Genomic DNA, 19,840 nt, shown 5'->3' with positions numbered 1-19,840 from the left:
GAATTGGAAGAAAGCATACGTCTTCATATGCACCTCAATTTGGCCCATTCACTTTTCACACTTCCTCCTTTTGTTTTTTATCTTTCACACTTTTGACTTTCTTTATTCATCCAAATAGCAAACTCATCACCACTCAACCTGACCAACTCGGCTATGTCCCGTGCTGCAGTTCTCTGTCTTATCTAGATCATTTGCAATTGAATGGAATAGATCCCTTTTGGACAAAGTGGATTCACCTGCTGCTGCAGTGACCACAGGTGTGATAAGATCTAGAATTGGCATCTGGTGCGATCTCTCCGCTTCCACTCCAAAGAAAGTTACCTGTTTATTCCTATCATGCATTGGTTTTTGGGGTTTTCTTTGAGTAATGATGATCTCTTTAGTAGTCTGTTGGCGCCCTCTCCTGGAGGAATAGTTTGCTTGCTCTTGGACATTCTAAAAGAGAGGTCATGATAGACATTGAGCTTCTGAGCTCAATTGGGGACAGTCATGGGTGATGAATGTTTGCAACCTGCTGCAAAGCCTCATACCGCAATATAAGGAACGTCAAATACTAAGAAAGGGCGGCCTATGAAAGAATTACTACTTTCAATAAGTACACTTAAACGGCTAATTGGGAATAGAAAAACTGTAAAAAGCCCTCTGAGAAAGCCCCCCTCTAACCTTTGATAGTAAGCTTTTCTGTAGTCTGCCTGTTGATGTATTTTCCGTTTGAACTGTGCACAACATGAAGAGACGGAACACTGGCGGCTTGTCACAATGCCCCCGCTGACATCACAATAGCGCTGCTGCCTAGAAAACAAGCTGCGCAGCAGAAGTTGTTCTTTGGGTGGGAGGGTGGGCTAGTGTAAGGAGGGGGCAAGCTCTTTTTTTCCCGGGTGGTAGGGGGATGACAGGAGAAGGGATGCGGGTGGTGAGAAGGGTACAGAGGGCAGGGTTTGGGGGCTGGGAAGGAAAGGGAAAAGATTAGGGTTTGGGGATGATGAAAGGGCTTTCTACGGGTAAGGATGGCAAAGGGTGGCAGTGACGGAAAGTCAGGCAACCTGTCCTGTCCGTCTTTTTGTATCGTGAATTGGAAAGACTGCAAGGGGGAGGGGAGTTGCTTGCGCCCTAAAGGAGGAGTTATTCAGATTCATTGCAGTGGGGGGCGGCGGCTGCAAAACGCACCATTCTTCTTGTTTTTGCTCTGCAAAGCAGCCTTTTCAAGGGTTGGCTTGGGTGACAAAATGTCTTCTGTAGGCGTGGGTTTGTCTCCCTCTCGCTCTCTCTCCCTAAGATGTGTCCGGCATAGGCCAGGGTGCCACTCGAGGCCCAAACCAATTCTGGTTATCGCTTCTCGGCCTTTTGGCTAAGATCAAGTGTAGTATCTGTTCTTATCAGTTTAATATCTGATACGTCCCCTATCTGGGGACCATATATTAAATGGATTTTTAGAACAGGGAGATGGAAAAAGAGCTTGCTCTGTCCACTCCACGCATTGACCTGGTATTGCAGTACCTCCAGGACCGGTGCACCCCTTCTTAACCCAGTTTCCAAAAGCAGAACTCAATTCACCTGATTCATATTAGCCCGATTTAATGAATTGGAAGAAAGCATACGTCTTCATATGCACCTCAATTTGGCCCATTCACTTTTCACACTTCCTCCTTTTGTTTTTTATCTTTCACACTTTTGACTTTCTTTATTCATCCAAATAGCAAACTCATCACCACTCAACCTGACCAACTCGGCTATGTCCCGTGCTGCAGTTCTCTGTCTTATCTAGATCATTTGCAATTGAATGGAATAGATCCCTTTTGGACAAAGTGGATTCACCTGCTGCTGCAGTGACCACAGGTGTGATAAGATCTAGAATTGGCATCTGGTGCGATCTCTCCGCTTCCACTCCAAAGAAAGTTACCTGTTTATTCCTATCATGCATTGGTTTTTGGGGTTTTCTTTGAGTAATGATGATCTCTTTAGTAGTCTGTTGGCGCCCTCTCCTGGAGGAATAGTTTGCTTGCTCTTGGACATTCTAAAAGAGAGGTCATGATAGACATTGAGCTTCTGAGCTCAATTGGGGACAGTCATGGGTGATGAATGTTTGCAACCTGCTGCAAAGCCTCATACCGCAATATAAGGAACGTCAAATACTAAGAAAGGGCGGCCTATGAAAGAATTACTACTTTCAATAAGTACACTTAAACGGCTAATTGGGAATAGAAAAACTGTAAAAAGCCCTCTGAGAAAGCCCCCCTCTAACCTTTGATAGTAAGCTTTTCTGTAGTCTGCCTGTTGATGTATTTTCCGTTTGAACTGTGCACAACATGAAGAGACGGAACACTGGCGGCTTGTCACAATGCCCCCGCTGACATCACAATAGCGCTGCTGCCTAGAAAACAAGCTGCGCAGCAGAAGTTGTTCTTTGGGTGGGAGGGTGGGCTAGTGTAAGGAGGGGGCAAGCTCTTTTTTTCCCGGGTGGTAGGGGGATGACAGGAGAAGGGATGCGGGTGGTGAGAAGGGTACAGAGAGCAGGGTTTGGGGGCTGGGAAGGAAAGGGAAAAGATTAGGGTTTGGGGATGATGAAAGGGCTTTCTACGGGTAAGGATGGCAAAGGGTGGCAGTGACGGAAAGTCAGGCAACCTGTCCTGTCCGTCTTTTTGTATCGTGAATTGGAAAGACTGCAAGGGGGAGGGGAGTTGCTTGCGCCCTAAAGGAGGAGTTATTCAGATTCATTGCAGTGGGGGGCGGCGGCTGCAAAACGCACCATTCTTCTTGTTTTTGCTCTGCAAAGCAGCCTTTTCAAGGGTTGGCTTGGGTGACAAAATGTCTTCTGTAGGCGTGGGTTTGTCTCCCTCTCGCTCTCTCTCCCTAAGATGTGTCCGGCATAGGCCAGGGTGCCACTCGAGGCCCAAACCAATTCTGGTTATCGCTTCTCGGCCTTTTGGCTAAGATCAAGTGTAGTATCTGTTCTTATCAGTTTAATATCTGACACGTCCCCTATCTGGGGACCATATATTAAATGGATTTTTAGAACAGGGAGATGGAAAAAGAGCTTGCTCTGTCCACTCCACGCATTGACCTGGTATTGCAGTACCTCTAGGACCGGTGCACCCCTTCTTAACCCAGTTTCCAAAAGCAGAACTCAATTCACCTGATTCATATTAGCCCGATTTAATGAATTGGAAGAAAGCATACGTCTTCATATGCACCTCAATTTGGCCCATTCACTTTTCACACTTTTGACTTTCTTTATTCATCCAAATAGCAAACTCATCACCACTCAACCTGACCAACTCGGCTATGTCCCGTGCTGCAGTTCTCTGTCTTATCTAGATCATTTGCAATTGAATGGAATAGATCCCTTTTGGACAAAGTGGATTCACCTGCTGCTGCAGTGACCACAGGTGTGATAAGATCTAGAATTGGCATCTGGTGCGATCTCTCCGCTTCCACTCCAAAGAAAGTTACCTGTTTATTCCTATCATGCATTGGTTTTTGGGGTTTTCTTTGAGTAATGATGATCTCTTTAGTAGTCTGTTGGCGCCCTCTCCTGGAGGAATAGTTTGCTTGCTCTTGGACATTCTAAAAGAGAGGTCATGATAGCCATTGAGCTTCTGAGCTCAATTGGGGACAGTCATGGGTGATGAATGTTTGCAACCTGCTGCAAAGCCTCATACCGCAATATAAGGAACGTCAAATACTAAGAAAGGGTGGCCTATGAAAGAATTACTACTTTCAATAAGTACACTTAAACGGCTAATTGGGAATAGAAAAACTGTAAAAAGCCCTCTGAAAAAGCCCCCCTCTAACCTTTGATAGTAAGCTTTTCTGTAGTCTGCCTGTTGATGTATTTTCCGTTTGAACTGTGCACAACATGAAGAGACGGAACACTGGCGGCTTGTCACAATGCCCCCGCTGACATCACAATAGCGCTGCTGCCTAGAAAACAAGCTGCGCAGCAGAAGTTGTTCTTTGGGTGGGAGGGTGGGCTAGTGTAAGGAGGGGGCAAGCTCTTTTTTTCCCGGGTGGTAGGGGGATGACAGGAGAAGGGATGCGGGTGGTGAGAAGGGTACAGAGGGCAGGGTTTGGGGGCTGGGAAGGAAAGGGAAAAGATTAGGGTTTGGGGATGATGAAAGGGCTTTCTACGGGTAAGGATGGCAAAGGGTGGCAGTGACGGAAAGTCAGGCAACCTGTCCTGTCCGTCTTTTTGTATCGTGAATTGGAAAGACTGCAAGGGGGAGGGGAGTTGCTTGCGCCCTAAAGGAGGAGTTATTCAGATTCATTGCAGTGGGGGGCGGCGGCTGCAAAACGCACCATTCTTCTTGTTTTTGCTCTGCAAAGCAGCCTTTTCAAGGGTTGGCTTGGGTGACAAAATGTCTTCTGTAGGCGTGGGTTTGTCTCCCTCTCTCTCCCTAAGATGTGTCCGGCATAGGCCAGGGTGCCACTCGAGGCCCAAACCAATTCTGGTTATCGCTTCTCGGCCTTTTGGCTAAGATCAAGTGTAGTATCTGTTCTTATCAGTTTAATATCTGATACGTCCCCTATCTGGGGACCATATATTAAATGGATTTTTAGAACAGGGAGATGGAAAAAGAGCTTGCTCTGTCCACTCCACGCATTGACCTGGTATTGCAGTACCTCCAGGACCGGTGCACCCCTTCTTAACCCAGTTTCCAAAAGCAGAACTCAATTCACCTGATTCATATTAGCCCGATTTAATGAATTGGAAGAAAGCATACGTCTTCATATGCACCTCAATTTGGCCCATTCACTTTTCACACTTCCTCCTTTTGTTTTTTATCTTTCACACTTTTGACTTTCTTTATTCATCCAAATAGCAAACTCATCACCACTCAACCTGACCAACTCGGCTATGTCCCGTGTTGCAGTTCTCTGTCTTATCTAGATCATTTGCAATTGAATGGAATAGATCCCTTTTGGACAAAGTGGATTCACCTGCTGCTGCAGTGACCACAGGTGTGATAAGATCTAGAATTGGCATCTGGTGCGATCTCTCCGCTTCCACTCCAAAGAAAGTTACCTGTTTATTCCTATCATGCATTGGTTTTTGGGGTTTTCTTTGAGTAATGATGATCTCTTTAGTAGTCTGTTGGCGCCCTCTCCTGGAGGAATAGTTTGCTTGCTCTTGGACATTCTAAAAGAGAGGTCATGATAGACATTGAGCTTCTGAGCTCAATTGGGGACAGTCATGGGTGATGAATGTTTGCAACCTGCTGCAAAGCCTCATACCGCAATATAAGGAACGTCAAATACTAAGAAAGGGCGGCCTATGAAAGAATTACTACTTTCAATAAGTACACTTAAACGGCTAATTGGGAATAGAAAAACTGTAAAAAGCCCTCTGAGAAAGCCCCCCTCTAACCTTTGATAGTAAGCTTTTCTGTAGTCTGCCTGTTGATGTATTTTCCGTTTGAACTGTGCACAACATGAAGAGACGGAACACTGGCGGCTTGTCACAATGCCCCCGCTGACATCACAATAGCGCTGCTGCCTAGAAAACAAGCTGCGCAGCAGAAGTTGTTCTTTGGGTGGGAGGGTGGGCTAGTGTAAGGAGGGGGCAAGCTCTTTTTTTCCCGGGTGGTAGGGGGATGACAGGAGAAGGGATGCGGGTGGTGAGAAGGGTACAGAGGGCAGGGTTTGGGGGCTGGGAAGGAAAGGGAAAAGATTAGGGTTTGGGGATGATGAAAGGGCTTTCTACGGGTAAGGATGGCAAAGGGTGGCAGTGACGGAAAGTCAGGCAACCTGTCCTGTCCGTCTTTTTGTATCGTGAATTGGAAAGACTGCAAGGGGGAGGGGAGTTGCTTGCGCCCTAAAGGAGGAGTTATTCAGATTCATTGCAGTGGGGGGCGGCGGCTGCAAAACGCACCATTCTTCTTGTTTTTGCTCTGCAAAGCAGCCTTTTCAAGGGTTGGCTTGGGTGACAAAATGTCTTCTGTAGGCGTGGGTTTGTCTCCCTCTCGCTCTCTCTCCCTAAGATGTGTCCGGCATAGGCCAGGGTGCCACTCGAGGCCCAAACCAATTCTGGTTATCGCTTCTCGGCCTTTTGGCTAAGATCAAGTGTAGTATCTGTTCTTATCAGTTTAATATCTGATACGTCCCCTATCTGGGGACCATATATTAAATGGATTTTTAGAACAGGGAGATGGAAAAAGAGCTTGCTCTGTCCACTCCACGCATTGACCTGGTATTGCAGTACCTCCAGGACCGGTGCACCCCTTCTTAACCCAGTTTCCAAAAGCAGAACTCAATTCACCTGATTCATATTAGCCCGATTTAATGAATTGGAAGAAAGCATACGTCTTCATATGCACCTCAATTTGGCCCATTCACTTTTCACACTTCCTCCTTTTGTTTTTTATCTTTCACACTTTTGACTTTCTTTATTCATCCAAATAGCAAACTCATCACCACTCAACCTGACCAACTCGGCTATGTCCCGTGCTGCAGTTCTCTGTCTTATCTAGATCATTTGCAATTGAATGGAATAGATCCCTTTTGGACAAAGTGGATTCACCTGCTGCTGCAGTGACCACAGGTGTGATAAGATCTAGAATTGGCATCTGGTGCGATCTCTCCGCTTCCACTCCAAAGAAAGTTACCTGTTTATTCCTATCATGCATTGGTTTTTGGGGTTTTCTTTGAGTAATGATGATCTCTTTAGTAGTCTGTTGGCGCCCTCTCCTGGAGGAATAGTTTGCTTGCTCTTGGACATTCTAAAAGAGAGGTCATGATAGACATTGAGCTTCTGAGCTCAATTGGGGACAGTCATGGGTGATGAATGTTTGCAACCTGCTGCAAAGCCTCATACCGCAATATAAGGAACGTCAAATACTAAGAAAGGGCGGCCTATGAAAGAATTACTACTTTCAATAAGTACACTTAAACGGCTAATTGGGAATAGAAAAACTGTAAAAAGCCCTCTGAGAAAGCCCCCCTCTAACCTTTGATAGTAAGCTTTTCTGTAGTCTGCCTGTTGATGTATTTTCCGTTTGAACTGTGCACAACATGAAGAGACGGAACACTGGCGGCTTGTCACAATGCCCCCGCTGACATCACAATAGCGCTGCTGCCTAGAAAACAAGCTGCGCAGCAGAAGTTGTTCTTTGGGTGGGAGGGTGGGCTAGTGTAAGGAGGGGGCAAGCTCTTTTTTTCCCGGGTGGTAGGGGGATGACAGGAGAAGGGATGCGGGTGGTGAGAAGGGTACAGAGGGCAGGGTTTGGGGGCTGGGAAGGAAAGGGAAAAGATTAGGGTTTGGGGATGATGAAAGGGCTTTCTACGGGTAAGGATGGCAAAGGGTGGCAGTGACGGAAAGTCAGGCAACCTGTCCTGTCCGTCTTTTTGTATCGTGAATTGGAAAGACTGCAAGGGGGAGGGGAGTTGCTTGCGCCCTAAAGGAGGAGTTATTCAGATTCATTGCAGTGGGGGGCGGCGGCTGCAAAACGCACCATTCTTCTTGTTTTTGCTCTGCAAAGCAGCCTTTTCAAGGGTTGGCTTGGGTGACAAAATGTCTTCTGTAGGCGTGGGTTTGTCTCCCTCTCGCTCTCTCTCCCTAAGATGTGTCCGGCATAGGCCAGGGTGCCACTCGAGGCCCAAACCAATTCTGGTTATCGCTTCTCGGCCTTTTGGCTAAGATCAAGTGTATTATCTGTTCTTATCAGTTTAATATCTGATACGTCCCCTATCTGGGGACCATATATTAAATGGATTTTTAGAACAGGGAGATGGAAAAAGAGCTTGCTCTGTCCACTCCACGCATTGACCTGGTATTGCAGTACCTCCAGGACCGGTGCACCCCTTCTTAACCCAGTTTCCAAAAGCAGAACTCAATTCACCTGATTCATATTAGCCCGATTTAATGAATTGGAAGAAAGCATACGTCTTCATATGCACCTCAATTTGGCCCATTCACTTTTCACACTTCCTCCTTTTGTTTTTTATCTTTCACACTTTTGACTTTCTTTATTCATCCAAATAGCAAACTCATCACCACTCAACCTGACCAACTCGGCTATGTCCCGTGCTGCAGTTCTCTGTCTTATCTAGATCATTTGCAATTGAATGGAATAGATCCCTTTTGGACAAAGTGGATTCACCTGCTGCTGCAGTGACCACAGGTGTGATAAGATCTAGAATTGGCATCTGGTGCGATCTCTCCGCTTCCACTCCAAAGAAAGTTACCTGTTTATTCCTATCATGCATTGGTTTTTGGGGTTTTCTTTGAGTAATGATGATCTCTTTAGTAGTCTGTTGGCGCCCTCTCCTGGAGGAATAGTTTGCTTGCTCTTGGACATTCTAAAAGAGAGGTCATGATAGACATTGAGCTTCTGAGCTCAATTGGGGACAGTCATGGGTGATGAATGTTTGCAACCTGCTGCAAAGCCTCATACCGCAATATAAGGAACGTCAAATACTAAGAAAGGGCGGCCTATGAAAGAATTACTACTTTCAATAAGTACACTTAAACGGCTAATTGGGAATAGAAAAACTGTAAAAAGCCCTCTGAGAAAGCCCCCCTCTAACCTTTGATAGTAAGCTTTTCTGTAGTCTGCCTGTTGATGTATTTTCCGTTTGAACTGTGCACAACATGAAGAGACGGAACACTGGCGGCTTGTCACAATGCCCCCGCTGACATCACAATAGCGCTGCTGCCTAGAAAACAAGCTGCGCAGCAGAAGTTGTTCTTTGGGTGGGAGGGTGGGCTAGTGTAAGGAGGGGGCAAGCTCTTTTTTTCCCGGGTGGTAGGGGGATGACAGGAGAAGGGATGCGGGTGGTGAGAAGGGTACAGAGGGCAGGGTTTGGGGGCTGGGAAGGAAAGGGAAAAGATTAGGGTTTGGGGATGATGAAAGGGCTTTCTACGGGTAAGGATGGCAAAGGGTGGCAGTGACGGAAAGTCAGGCAACCTGTCCTGTCCGTCTTTTTGTATCGTGAATTGGAAAGACTGCAAGGGGGAGGGGAGTTGCTTGCGCCCTAAAGGAGGAGTTATTCAGATTCATTGCAGTGGGGGGCGGCGGCTGCAAAACGCACCATTCTTCTTGTTTTTGCTCTGCAAAGCAGCCTTTTCAAGGGTTGGCTTGGGTGACAAAATGTCTTCTGTAGGCGTGGGTTTGTCTCCCTCTCGCTCTCTCTCCCTAAGATGTGTCCGGCATAGGCCAGGGTGCCACTCGAGGCCCAAACCAATTCTGGTTATCGCTTCTCGGCCTTTTGGCTAAGATCAAGTGTAGTATCTGTTCTTATCAGTTTAATATCTGATACGTCCCCTATCTGGGGACCATATATTAAATGGATTTTTAGAACAGGGAGATGGAAAAAGAGCTTGCTCTGTCCACTCCACGCATTGACCTGGTATTGCAGTACCTCCAGGACCGGTGCACCCCTTCTTAACCCAGTTTCCAAAAGCAGAACTCAATTCACCTGATTCATATTAGCCCGATTTAATGAATTGGAAGAAAGCATACGTCTTCATATGCACCTCAATTTGGCCCATTCACTTTTCACACTTCCTCCTTTTGTTTTTTATCTTTCACACTTTTGACTTTCTTTATTCATCCAAATAGCAAACTCATCACCACTCAACCTGACCAACTCGGCTATGTCCCGTGCTGCAGTTCTCTGTCTTATCTAGATCATTTGCAATTGAATGGAATAGATCCCTTTTGGACAAAGTGGATTCACCTGCTGCTGCAGTGACCACAGGTGTGATAAGATCTAGAATTGGCATCTGGTGCGATCTCTCCGCTTCCACTCCAAAGAAAGTTACCTGTTTATTCCTATCATGCATTGGTTTTTGGGGTTTTCTTTGAGTAATGATGATCTCTTTAGTAGTCTGTTGGCGCCCTCTCCTGGAGGAATAGTTTGCTTGCTCTTGGACATTCTAAAAGAGAGGTCATGATAGACATTGAGCTTCTGAGCTCAATTGGGGACAGTCATGGGTGATGAATGTTTGCAACCTGCTGCAAAGCCTCATACCGCAATATAAGGAACGTCAAATACTAAGAAAGGGCGGCCTATGAAAGAATTACTACTTTCAATAAGTACACTTAAACGGCTAAATGGGAATAGAAAAACTGTAAAAAGCCCTCTGAGAAAGCCCCCCTCTAACCTTTGATAGTAAGCTTTTCTGTAGTCTGCCTGTTGATGTATTTTCCGTTTGAACTGTGCACAACATGAAGAGACGGAACACTGGCGGCTTGTCACAATGCCCCCGCTGACATCACAATAGCGCTGCTGCCTAGAAAACAAGCTGCGCAGCAGAAGTTGTTCTTTGGGTGGGAGGGTGGGCTAGTGTAAGGAGGGGGCAAGCTCTTTTTTTCCCGGGTGGTAGGGGGATGACAGGAGAAGGGATGCGGGTGGTGAGAAGGGTACAGAGGGCAGGGTTTGGGGGCTGGGAAGGAAAGGGAAAAGATTAGGGTTTGGGGATGATGAAAGGGCTTTCTACGGGTAAGGATGGCAAAGGGTGGCAGTGACGGAAAGTCAGGCAACCTGTCCTGTCCGTCTTTTTGTATCGTGAATTGGAAAGACTGCAAGGGGGAGGGGAGTTGCTTGCGCCCTAAAGGAGGAGTTATTCAGATTCATTGCAGTGGGGGGCGGCGGCTGCAAAACGCACCATTCTTCTTGTTTTTGCTCTGCAAAGCAGCCTTTTCAAGGGTTGGCTTGGGTGACAAAATGTCTTCTGTAGGCGTGGGTTTGTCTCCCTCTCGCTCTCTCTCCCTAAGATGTGTCCGGCATAGGCCAGGGTGCCACTCGAGGCCCAAACCAATTCTGGTTATCGCTTCTCGGCCTTTTGGCTAAGATCAAGTGTAGTATCTGTTCTTATCAGTTTAATATCTGATACGTCCCCTATCTGGGGACCATATATTAAATGGATTTTTAGAACAGGGAGATGGAAAAAGAGCTTGCTCTGTCCACTCCACGCATTGACCTGGTATTGCAGTACCTCCAGGACCGGTGCACCCCTTCTTAACCCAGTTTCCAAAAGCAGAACTCAATTCACCTGATTCATATTAGCCCGATTTAATGAATTGGAAGAAAGCATACGTCTTCATATGCACCTCAATTTGGCCCATTCACTTTTCACACTTCCTCCTTTTGTTTTTTATCTTTCACACTTTTGACTTTCTTTATTCATCCAAATAGCAAACTCATCACCACTCAACCTGACCAACTCGGCTATGTCCCGTGCTGCAGTTCTCTGTCTTATCTAGATCATTTGCAATTGAATGGAATAGATCCCTTTTGGACAAAGTGGATTCACCTGCTGCTGCAGTGACCACAGGTGTGATAAGATCTAGAATTGGCATCTGGTGCGATCTCTCCGCTTCCACTCCAAAGAAAGTTACCTGTTTATTCCTATCATGCATTGGTTTTTGGGGTTTTCTTTGAGTAATGATGATCTCTTTAGTAGTCTGTTGGCGCCCTCTCCTGGAGGAATAGTTTGCTTGCTCTTGGACATTCTAAAAGAGAGGTCATGATAGACATTGAGCTTCTGAGCTCAATTGGGGACAGTCATGGGTGATGAATGTTTGCAACCTGCTGCAAAGCCTCATACCGCAATATAAGGAACGTCAAATACTAAGAAAGGGCGGCCTATGAAAGAATTACTACTTTCAATAAGTACAATTAAACGGCTAATTGGGAATAGAAAAACTGTAAAAAGCCCTCTGAGAAAGCCCCCCTCTAACCTTTGATAGTAAGCTTTTCTGTAGTCTGCCTGTTGATGTATTTTCCGTTTGAACTGTGCACAACATGAAGAGACGGAACACTGGCGGCTTGTCACAATGCCCCCGCTGACATCACAATAGCGCTGCTGCCTAGAAAACAAGCTGCGCAGCAGAAGTTGTTCTTTGGGTGGGAGGGTGGGCTAGTGTAAGGAGGGGGCAAGCTCTTTTTTTCCCGGGTGGTAGGGGGATGACAGGAGAAGGGATGCGGGTGGTGAGAAGGGTACAGAGGGCAGGGTTTGGGGGCTGGGAAGGAAAGGGAAAAGATTAGGGTTTGGGGATGATGAAAGGGCTTTCTACGGGTAAGGATGGCAAAGGGTGGCAGTGACGGAAAGTCAGGCAACCTGTCCTGTCCGTCTTTTTGTATCGTGAATTGGAAAGACTGCAAGGGGGAGGGGAGTTGCTTGCGCCCTAAAGGAGGAGTTATTCAGATTCATTGCAGTGGGGGGCGGCGGCTGCAAAACGCACCATTCTTCTTGTTTTTGCTCTGCAAAGCAGCCTTTTCAAGGGTTGGCTTGGGTGACAAAATGTCTTCTGTAGGCGTGGGTTTGTCTCCCTCTCGCTCTCTCTCCCTAAGATATGTGTCCGGCATAGGCCAGGGTGCCACTCGAGGCCCAAACCAATTCTGGTTATCGCTTCTCGGCCTTTTGGCTAAGATCAAGTGTAGTATCTGTTCTTATCAGTTTAATATCTGATACGTCCCCTATCTGGGGACCATATATTAAATGGATTTTTAGAACAGGGAGATGGAAAAAGAGCTTGCTCTGTCCACTCCACGCATTGACCTGGTATTGCAGTACCTCCAGGACCGGTGCACCCCTTCTTAACCCAGTTTCCAAAAGCAGAACTCAATTCACCTGATTCATATTAGCCCGATTTAATGAATTGGAAGAAAGCATACGTCTTCATATGCACCTCAATTTGGCCCATTCACTTTTCACACTTCCTCCTTTTGTTTTTTATCTTTCACACTTTTGACTTTCTTTATTCATCCAAATAGCAAACTCATCACCACTCAACCTGACCAACTCGGCTATGTCCCGTGCTGCAGTTCTCTGTCTTATCTAGATCATTTGCAATTGAATGGAATAGATCCCTTTTGGACAAAGTGGATTCACCTGCTGCTGCAGTGACCACAGGTGTGATAAGATCTAGAATTGGCATCTGGTGCGATCTCTCCGCTTCCACTCCAAAGAAAGTTACCTGTTTATTCCTATCATGCATTGGTTTTTGGGGTTTTCTTTGAGTAATGATGATCTCTTTAGTAGTCTGTTGGCGCCCTCTCCTGGAGGAATAGTTTGCTTGCTCTTGGACATTCTAAAAGAGAGGTCATGATAGACATTGAGCTTCTGAGCTCAATTGGGGACAGTCATGGGTGATGAATGTTTGCAACCTGCTGCAAAGCCTCATACCGCAATATAAGGAACGTCAAATACTAAGAAAGGGCGGCCTATGAAAGAATTACTACTTTCAATAAGTACACTTAAACGGCTAATTGGGAATAGAAAAACTGTAAAAAGCCCTCTGAGAAAGCCCCCCTCTAACCTTTGATAGTAAGCTTTTCTGTAGTCTGCCTGTTGATGTATTTTCCGTTTGAACTGTGCACAACATGAAGAGACGGAACACTGGCGGCTTGTCACAATGCCCCCGCTGACATCACAATAGCGCTGCTGCCTAGAAAACAAGCTGCGCAGCAGAAGTTGTTCTTTGGGTGGGAGGGTGGGCTAGTGTAAGGAGGGGGCAAGCTCTTTTTTTCCCGGGTGGTAGGGGGATGACAGGAGAAGGGATGCGGGTGGTGAGAAGGGTACAGAGGGCAGGGTTTTGGGGCTGGGAAGGAAAGGGAAAAGATTAGGGTTTGGGGATGATGAAAGGGCTTTCTACGGGTAAGGATGGCAAAGGGTGGCAGTGACGGAAAGTCAGGCAACCTGTCCTGTCCGTCTTTTTGTATCGTGAATTGGAAAGACTGCAAGGGGGAGGGGAGTTGCTTGCGCCCTAAAGGAGGAGTTATTCAGATTCATTGCAGTGGGGGGCGGCGGCTGCAAAACGCACCATTCTTCTTGTTTTTGCTCTGCAAAGCAGCCTTTTCAAGGGTTGGCTTGGGTGACAAAATGTCTTCTGTAGGCGTGGGTTTGTCTCCCTCTCGCTCTCTCTCCCTAAGATGTGTCCGGCATAGGCCAGGGTGCCACTCGAGGCCCAAACCAATTCTGGTTATCGCTTCTCGGCCTTTTGGCTAAGATCAAGTGTAGTATCTGTTCTTATCAGTTTAATATCTGATACGTCCCCTATCTGGGGACCATATATTAAATGGATTTTTAGAACAGGGAGATGGAAAAAGAGCTTGCTCTGTCCACTCCACGCATTGACCTGGTATTGCAGTACCTCCAGGACCGGTGCACCCCTTCTTAACCCAGTTTCCAAAAGCAGAACTCAATTCACCTGATTCATATTAGCCCGATTTAATGAATTGGAAGAAAGCATACGTCTTCATATGCACCTCAATTTGGCCCATTCACTTTTCACACTTCCTCCTTTTGTTTTTTATCTTTCACACTTTTGACTTTCTTTATTCATCCAAATAGCAAACTCATCACCACTCAACCTGACCAACTCGGCTATGTCCCGTGCTGCAGTTCTCTGTCTTATCTAGATCATTTGCAATTGAATGGAATAGATCCCTTTTGGACAAAGTGGATTCACCTGCTGCTGCAGTGACCACAGGTGTGATAAGATCTAGAATTGGCATCTGGTGCGATCTCTCCGCTTCCACTCCAAAGAAAGTTACCTGTTTATTCCTATCATGCATTGGTTTTTGGGGTTTTCTTTGAGTAATGATGATCTCTTTAGTAGTCTGTTGGCGCCCTCTCCTGGAGGAATAGTTTGCTTGCTCTTGGACATTCTAAAAGAGAGGTCATGATAGACGTTGAGCTTCTGAGCTCAATTGGGGACAGTCATGGGTGATGAATGTTTGCAACCTGCTGCAAAGCCTCATACCGCAATATAAGGAACGTCAAATACTAAGAAAGGGCGGCCTATGAAAGAATTACTACTTTCAATAAGTACACTTAAACGGCTAATTGGGAATAGAAAAACTGTAAAAAGCCCTCTGAGAAAGCCCCCCTCTAACCTTTGATAGTAAGCTTTTCTGTAGTCTGCCTGTTGATGTATTTTCCGTTTGAACTGTGCACAACATGAAGAGACGGAACACTGGCGGCTTGTCACAATGCCCCCGCTGACATCACAATAGCGCTGCTGCCTAGAAAACAAGCTGCGCAGCAGAAGTTGTTCTTTGGGTGGGAGGGTGGGCTAGTGTAAGGAGGGGGCAAGCTCTTTTTTTCCCGGGTGGTAGGGGGATGACAGGAGAAGGGATGCGGGTGGTGAGAAGGGTACAGAGGGCAGGGTTTGGGGGCTGGGAAGGAAAGGGAAAAGATTAGGGTTTGGGGATGATGAAAGGGCTTTCTACGGGTAAGGATGGCAAAGGGTGGCAGTGACGGAAAGTCAGGCAACCTGTCCTGTCCGTCTTTTTGTATCGTGAATTGGAAAGACTGCAAGGGGGAGGGGAGTTGCTTGCGCCCTAAAGGAGGAGTTATTCAGATTCATTGCAGTGGGGGGCGGCGGCTGCAAAACGCACCATTCTTCTTGTTTTTGCTCTGCAAAGCAGCCTTTTCAAGGGTTGGCTTGGGTGACAAAATGTCTTCTGTAGGCGTGGGTTTGTCTCCCTCTCGCTCTCTCTCCCTAAGATGTGTCCGGCATAGGCCAGGGTGCCACTCGAGGCCCAAACCAATTCTGGTTATCGCTTCTCGGCCTTTTGGCTAAGATCAAGTGTAGTATCTGTTCTTATCAGTTTAATATCTGATACGTCCCCTATCTGGGGACCATATATTAAATGGATTTTTAGAACAGGGAGATGGAAAAAGAGCTTGCTCTGTCCACTCCACGCATTGACCTGGTATTGCAGTACCTCCAGGACCGGTGCACCCCTTCTTAACCCAGTTTCCAAAAGCAGAACTCAATTCACCTGATTCATATTAGCCCGATTTAATGAATTGGAAGAAAGCATACGTCTTCATATGCACCTCAATTTGGCCCATTCACTTTTCACACTTCCTCCTTTTGTTTTTTATCTTTCACACTTTTGACTTTCTTTATTCATCCAAATAGCAAACTCATCACCACTCAACCTGACCAACTCGGCTATGTCCCGTGCTGCAGTTCTCTGTCTTATCTAGATCATTTGCAATTGAATGGAATAGATCCCTTTTGGACAAAGTGGATTCACCTGCTGCTGCAGTGACCACAGGTGTGATAAGATCTAGAATTGGCATCTGGTGCGATCTCTCCGCTTCCACTCCAAAGAAAGTTACCTGTTTATTCCTATCATGCATTGGTTTTTGGGGTTTTCTTTGAGTAATGATGATCTCTTTAGTAGTCTGTTGGCGCCCTCTCCTGGAGGAATAATTTGCTTGCTCTTGGACATTCTAAAAGAGAGGTCATGATAGACATTGAGCTTCTGAGCTCAATTGGGGACAGTCATGGGTGATGAATGTTTGCAACCTGCTGCAAAGCCTCATACCGCAATATAAGGAACGTCAAATACTAAGAAAGGGCGGCCTATGAAAGAATTACTACTTTCAATAAGTACACTTAAACGGCTAATTGGGAATAGAAAAACTGTAAAAAGCCCTCTGAGAAAGCCCCCCTCTAACCTTTGATAGTAAGCTTTTCTGTAGTCTGCCTGTTGATGTATTTTCCGTTTGAACTGTGCACAACATGAAGAGACGGAACACTGGCGGCTTGTCACAATGCCCCCGCTGACATCACAATAGCGCTGCTGCCTAGAAAACAAGCTGCGCAGCAGAAGTTGTTCTTTGGGTGGGAGGGTGGGCTAGTGTAAGGAGGGGGCAAGCTCTTTTTTTCCCGGGTGGTAGGGGGATGACAGGAGAAGGGATGCGGGTGGTGAGAAGGGTACAGAGGGCAGGGTTTGGGGGCTGGGAAGGAAAGGGAAAAGATTAGGGTTTGGGGATGATGAAAGGGCTTTCTACGGGTAAGGATGGCAAACGGTGGCAGTGACGGAAAGTCAGGCAACCTGTCCTGTCCGTCTTTTTGTATCGTGAATTGGAAAGACTGCAAGGGGGAGGGGAGTTGCTTGCGCCCTAAAGGAGGAGTTATTCAGATTCATTGCAGTGGGGGGCGGCGGCTGCAAAACGCACCATTCTTCTTGTTTTTGCTCTGCAAAGCAGCCTTTTCAAGGGTTGGCTTGGGTGACAAAATGTCTTCTGTAGGCGTGGGTTTGTCTCCCTCTCGCTCTCTCTCCCTAAGATGTGTCCGGCATAGGCCAGGGTGCCACTCGAGGCCCAAACCAATTCTGGTTATCGCTTCTCGGCCTTTTGGCTAAGATCAAGTGTAGTATCTGTTCTTATCAGTTTAATATCTGATACGTCCCCTATCTGGGGACCATATATTAAATGGATTTTTAGAACAGGGAGATGGAAAAAGAGCTTGCTCTGTCCACTCCACGCATTGACCTGGTATTGCAGTACCTCCAGGACCGGTGCACCCCTTCTTAACCCAGTTTCCAAAAGCAGAACTCAATTCACCTGATTCATATTAGCCCGATTTAATGAATTGGAAGAAAGCATACGTCTTCATATGCACCTCAATTTGGCCCATTCACTTTTCACACTTCCTCCTTTTGTTTTTTATCTTTCACACTTTTGACTTTCTTTATTCATCCAAATAGCAAACTCATCACCACTCAACCTGACCAACTCGGCTATCTCACCGTGCTGCAGTTCTCTGTCTTATCTAGATCATTTGCAATTGAATGGAATAGATCCCTTTTGGACAAAGTGGATTCACCTGCTGCTGCAGTGACCACAGGTGTGATAAGATCTAGAATTGGCATCTGGTGCGATCTCTCCGCTTCCACTCCAAAGAAAGTTACCTGTTTATTCCTATCATGCATTGGTTTTTGGGGTTTTCTTTGAGTAATGATGATCTCTTTAGTAGTCTGTTGGCGCCCTCTCCTGGAGGAATAGTTTGCTTGCTCTTGGACATTCTAAAAGAGAGGTCATGATAGACATTGAGCTTCTGAGCTCAATTGGGGACAGTCATGGGTGATGAATGTTTGCAACCTGCTGCAAAGCCTCATACCGCAATATAAGGAACGTCAAATACTAAGAAAGCGCGGCCTATGAAAGAATTACTACTTTCAATAAGTACACTTAAACGGCTAATTGGGAATAGAAAAACTGTAAAAAGCCCTCTGAGAAAGCCCCCCTCTAACCTTTGATAGTAAGCTTTTCTGTAGTCTGCCTGTTGATGTATTTTCCGTTTGAACTGTGCACAACATGAAGAGACGGAACACTGGCGGCTTGTCACAATGCCCCCGCTGACATCACAATAGCGCTGCTGCCTAGAAAACAAGCTGCGCAGCAGAAGTTGTTCTTTGGGTGGGAGGGTGGGCTAGTGTAAGGAGGGGGCAAGCTCTTTTTTTCCCGGGTGGTAGGGGGATGACAGGAGAAGGGATGCGGGTGGTGAGAAGGGTACAGAGGGCAGGGTTTGGGGGCTGGGAAGGAAAGGGAAAAGATTAGGGTTTGGGGATGATGAAAGGGCTTTCTACGGGTAAGGATGGCAAAGGGTGGCAGTGACGGAAAGTCAGGCAACCTGTCCTGTCCGTCTTTTTGTATCGTGAATTGGAAAGACTGCAAGGGGGAGGGGAGTTGCTTGCGCCCTAAAGGAGGAGTTATTCAGATTCATTGCAGTGGGGGGCGGCGGCTGCAAAACGCACCATTCTTCTTGTTTTTGCTCTGCAAAGCAGCCTTTTCAAGGGTTGGCTTGGGTGACAAAATGTCTTCTGTAGGCGTGGGTTTGTCTCCCTCTCGCTCTCTCTCCCTAAGATGTGTCCGGCATAGGCCAGGGTGCCACTCGAGGCCCAAACCAATTCTGGTTATCGCTTCTCGGCCTTTTGGCTAAGATCAAGTGTAGTATCTGTTCTTATCAGTTTAATATCTGATACGTCCCCTATCTGGGGACCATATATTAAATGGATTTTTAGAACAGGGAGATGGAAAAAGAGCTTGCTCTGTCCACTCCACGCATTGACCTGGTATTGCAGTACCTCCAGGACCGGTGCACCCCTTCTTAACCCAGTTTCCAAAAGCAGAACTCAATTCACCTGATTCATATTAGCCCGATTTAATGAATTGGAAGAAAGCATACGTCTTCATATGCACCTCAATTTGGCCCATTCACTTTTCACACTTCCTCCTTTTGTTTTTTATCTTTCACACTTTTGACTTTCTTTATTCATCCAAATAGCAAACTCATCACCACTCAACCTGACCAACTCGGCTATGTCCCGTGCTGCAGTTCTCTGTCTTATCTAGATCATTTGCAATTGAATGGAATAGATCCCTTTTGGACAAAGTGGATTCACCTGCTGCTGCAGTGACCACAGGTGTGATAAGATCTAGAATTGGCATCTGGTGCGATCTCTCCGCTTCCACTCCAAAGAAAGTTACCTGTTTATTCCTATCATGCATTGGTTTTTGGGGTTTTCTTTGAGTAATGATGATCTCTTTAGTAGTCTGTTGGCGCCCTCTCCTGGAGGAATAGTTTGCTTGCTCTTGGACATTCTAAAAGAGAGGTCATGATAGACATTGAGCTTCTGAGCTCAATTGGGGACAGTCATGGGTGATGAATGTTTGCAACCTGCTGCAAAGCCTCATACCGCAATATAAGGAACGTCAAATACTAAGAAAGGGCGGCCTATGAAAGAATTACTACTTTCAATAAGTACACTTAAACGGCTAATTGGGAATAGAAAAACTGTAAAAAGCCCTCTGAGAAAGCCCCCCTCTAACCTTTGATAGTAAGCTTTTCTGTAGTCTGCCTGTTGATGTATTTTCCGTTTGAACTGTGCACAACATGAAGAGACGGAACACTGGCGGCTTGTCACAATGCCCCCGCTGACATCACAATAGCGCTGCTGCCTAGAAAACAAGCTGCGCAGCAGAAGTTGTTCTTTGGGTGGGAGGGTGGGCTAGTGTAAGGAGGGGGCAAGCTCTTTTTTTCCCGGGTGGTAGGGGGATGACAGGAGAAGGGATGCGGGTGGTGAGAAGGGT

General features: G+C 46.4%; 12 non-coding genes across 12 annotated transcripts; all 12 read left to right on the top strand.

Moving 5' to 3' along the window:
• The first annotated feature begins 1,328 nt into the window (after window positions 1-1,328).
• Window positions 1,329-1,519, top strand: LOC142259502 (U2 spliceosomal RNA). Its single transcript, XR_012727987.1, has one exon. It is a non-coding gene; the product is annotated as a U2 spliceosomal RNA (small nuclear RNA).
• A 1,388-nt stretch (window positions 1,520-2,907) lies between these two features.
• On the top strand, window positions 2,908-3,098 carry LOC142259529 (U2 spliceosomal RNA). Its single transcript, XR_012728012.1, has one exon. It is a non-coding gene; the product is annotated as a U2 spliceosomal RNA (small nuclear RNA).
• Window positions 3,099-4,451: 1,353 nt separating this feature from the next.
• Window positions 4,452-4,642, top strand: LOC142259501 (U2 spliceosomal RNA). The gene has a single exon (XR_012727986.1). It is a non-coding gene; the product is annotated as a U2 spliceosomal RNA (small nuclear RNA).
• Window positions 4,643-6,030: 1,388 nt separating this feature from the next.
• Window positions 6,031-6,221, top strand: LOC142259498 (U2 spliceosomal RNA). Its single transcript, XR_012727984.1, has one exon. It is a non-coding gene; the product is annotated as a U2 spliceosomal RNA (small nuclear RNA).
• Window positions 6,222-7,609: 1,388 nt separating this feature from the next.
• On the top strand, window positions 7,610-7,800 carry LOC142259521 (U2 spliceosomal RNA). Its single transcript, XR_012728005.1, has one exon. It is a non-coding gene; the product is annotated as a U2 spliceosomal RNA (small nuclear RNA).
• Window positions 7,801-9,188: 1,388 nt separating this feature from the next.
• Window positions 9,189-9,379, top strand: LOC142259497 (U2 spliceosomal RNA). Its single transcript, XR_012727983.1, has one exon. It is a non-coding gene; the product is annotated as a U2 spliceosomal RNA (small nuclear RNA).
• Window positions 9,380-10,767: 1,388 nt separating this feature from the next.
• On the top strand, window positions 10,768-10,958 carry LOC142259496 (U2 spliceosomal RNA). The gene has a single exon (XR_012727982.1). It is a non-coding gene; the product is annotated as a U2 spliceosomal RNA (small nuclear RNA).
• A 1,390-nt stretch (window positions 10,959-12,348) lies between these two features.
• LOC142259495 (U2 spliceosomal RNA) lies at window positions 12,349-12,539 on the top strand. The gene has a single exon (XR_012727981.1). It is a non-coding gene; the product is annotated as a U2 spliceosomal RNA (small nuclear RNA).
• Window positions 12,540-13,927: 1,388 nt separating this feature from the next.
• LOC142259494 (U2 spliceosomal RNA) lies at window positions 13,928-14,118 on the top strand. The gene has a single exon (XR_012727980.1). It is a non-coding gene; the product is annotated as a U2 spliceosomal RNA (small nuclear RNA).
• A 1,388-nt stretch (window positions 14,119-15,506) lies between these two features.
• On the top strand, window positions 15,507-15,697 carry LOC142259493 (U2 spliceosomal RNA). Its single transcript, XR_012727979.1, has one exon. It is a non-coding gene; the product is annotated as a U2 spliceosomal RNA (small nuclear RNA).
• A 1,388-nt stretch (window positions 15,698-17,085) lies between these two features.
• On the top strand, window positions 17,086-17,276 carry LOC142259492 (U2 spliceosomal RNA). The gene has a single exon (XR_012727978.1). It is a non-coding gene; the product is annotated as a U2 spliceosomal RNA (small nuclear RNA).
• Window positions 17,277-18,665: 1,389 nt separating this feature from the next.
• On the top strand, window positions 18,666-18,856 carry LOC142259491 (U2 spliceosomal RNA). The gene has a single exon (XR_012727977.1). It is a non-coding gene; the product is annotated as a U2 spliceosomal RNA (small nuclear RNA).
• The last annotated feature ends 984 nt before the right edge of the window (window positions 18,857-19,840 follow it).

Source organism: Anomaloglossus baeobatrachus, assembly GCF_048569485.1.
Source record: "Anomaloglossus baeobatrachus isolate aAnoBae1 chromosome 9 unlocalized genomic scaffold, aAnoBae1.hap1 SUPER_9_unloc_2, whole genome shotgun sequence".
NCBI lineage: Eukaryota > Metazoa > Chordata > Amphibia > Anura > Aromobatidae > Anomaloglossus > Anomaloglossus baeobatrachus.
The sequence above is the reverse complement of the archived record's forward strand: the minus strand, read 5'-3'. Positions and strand labels throughout refer to the sequence as shown.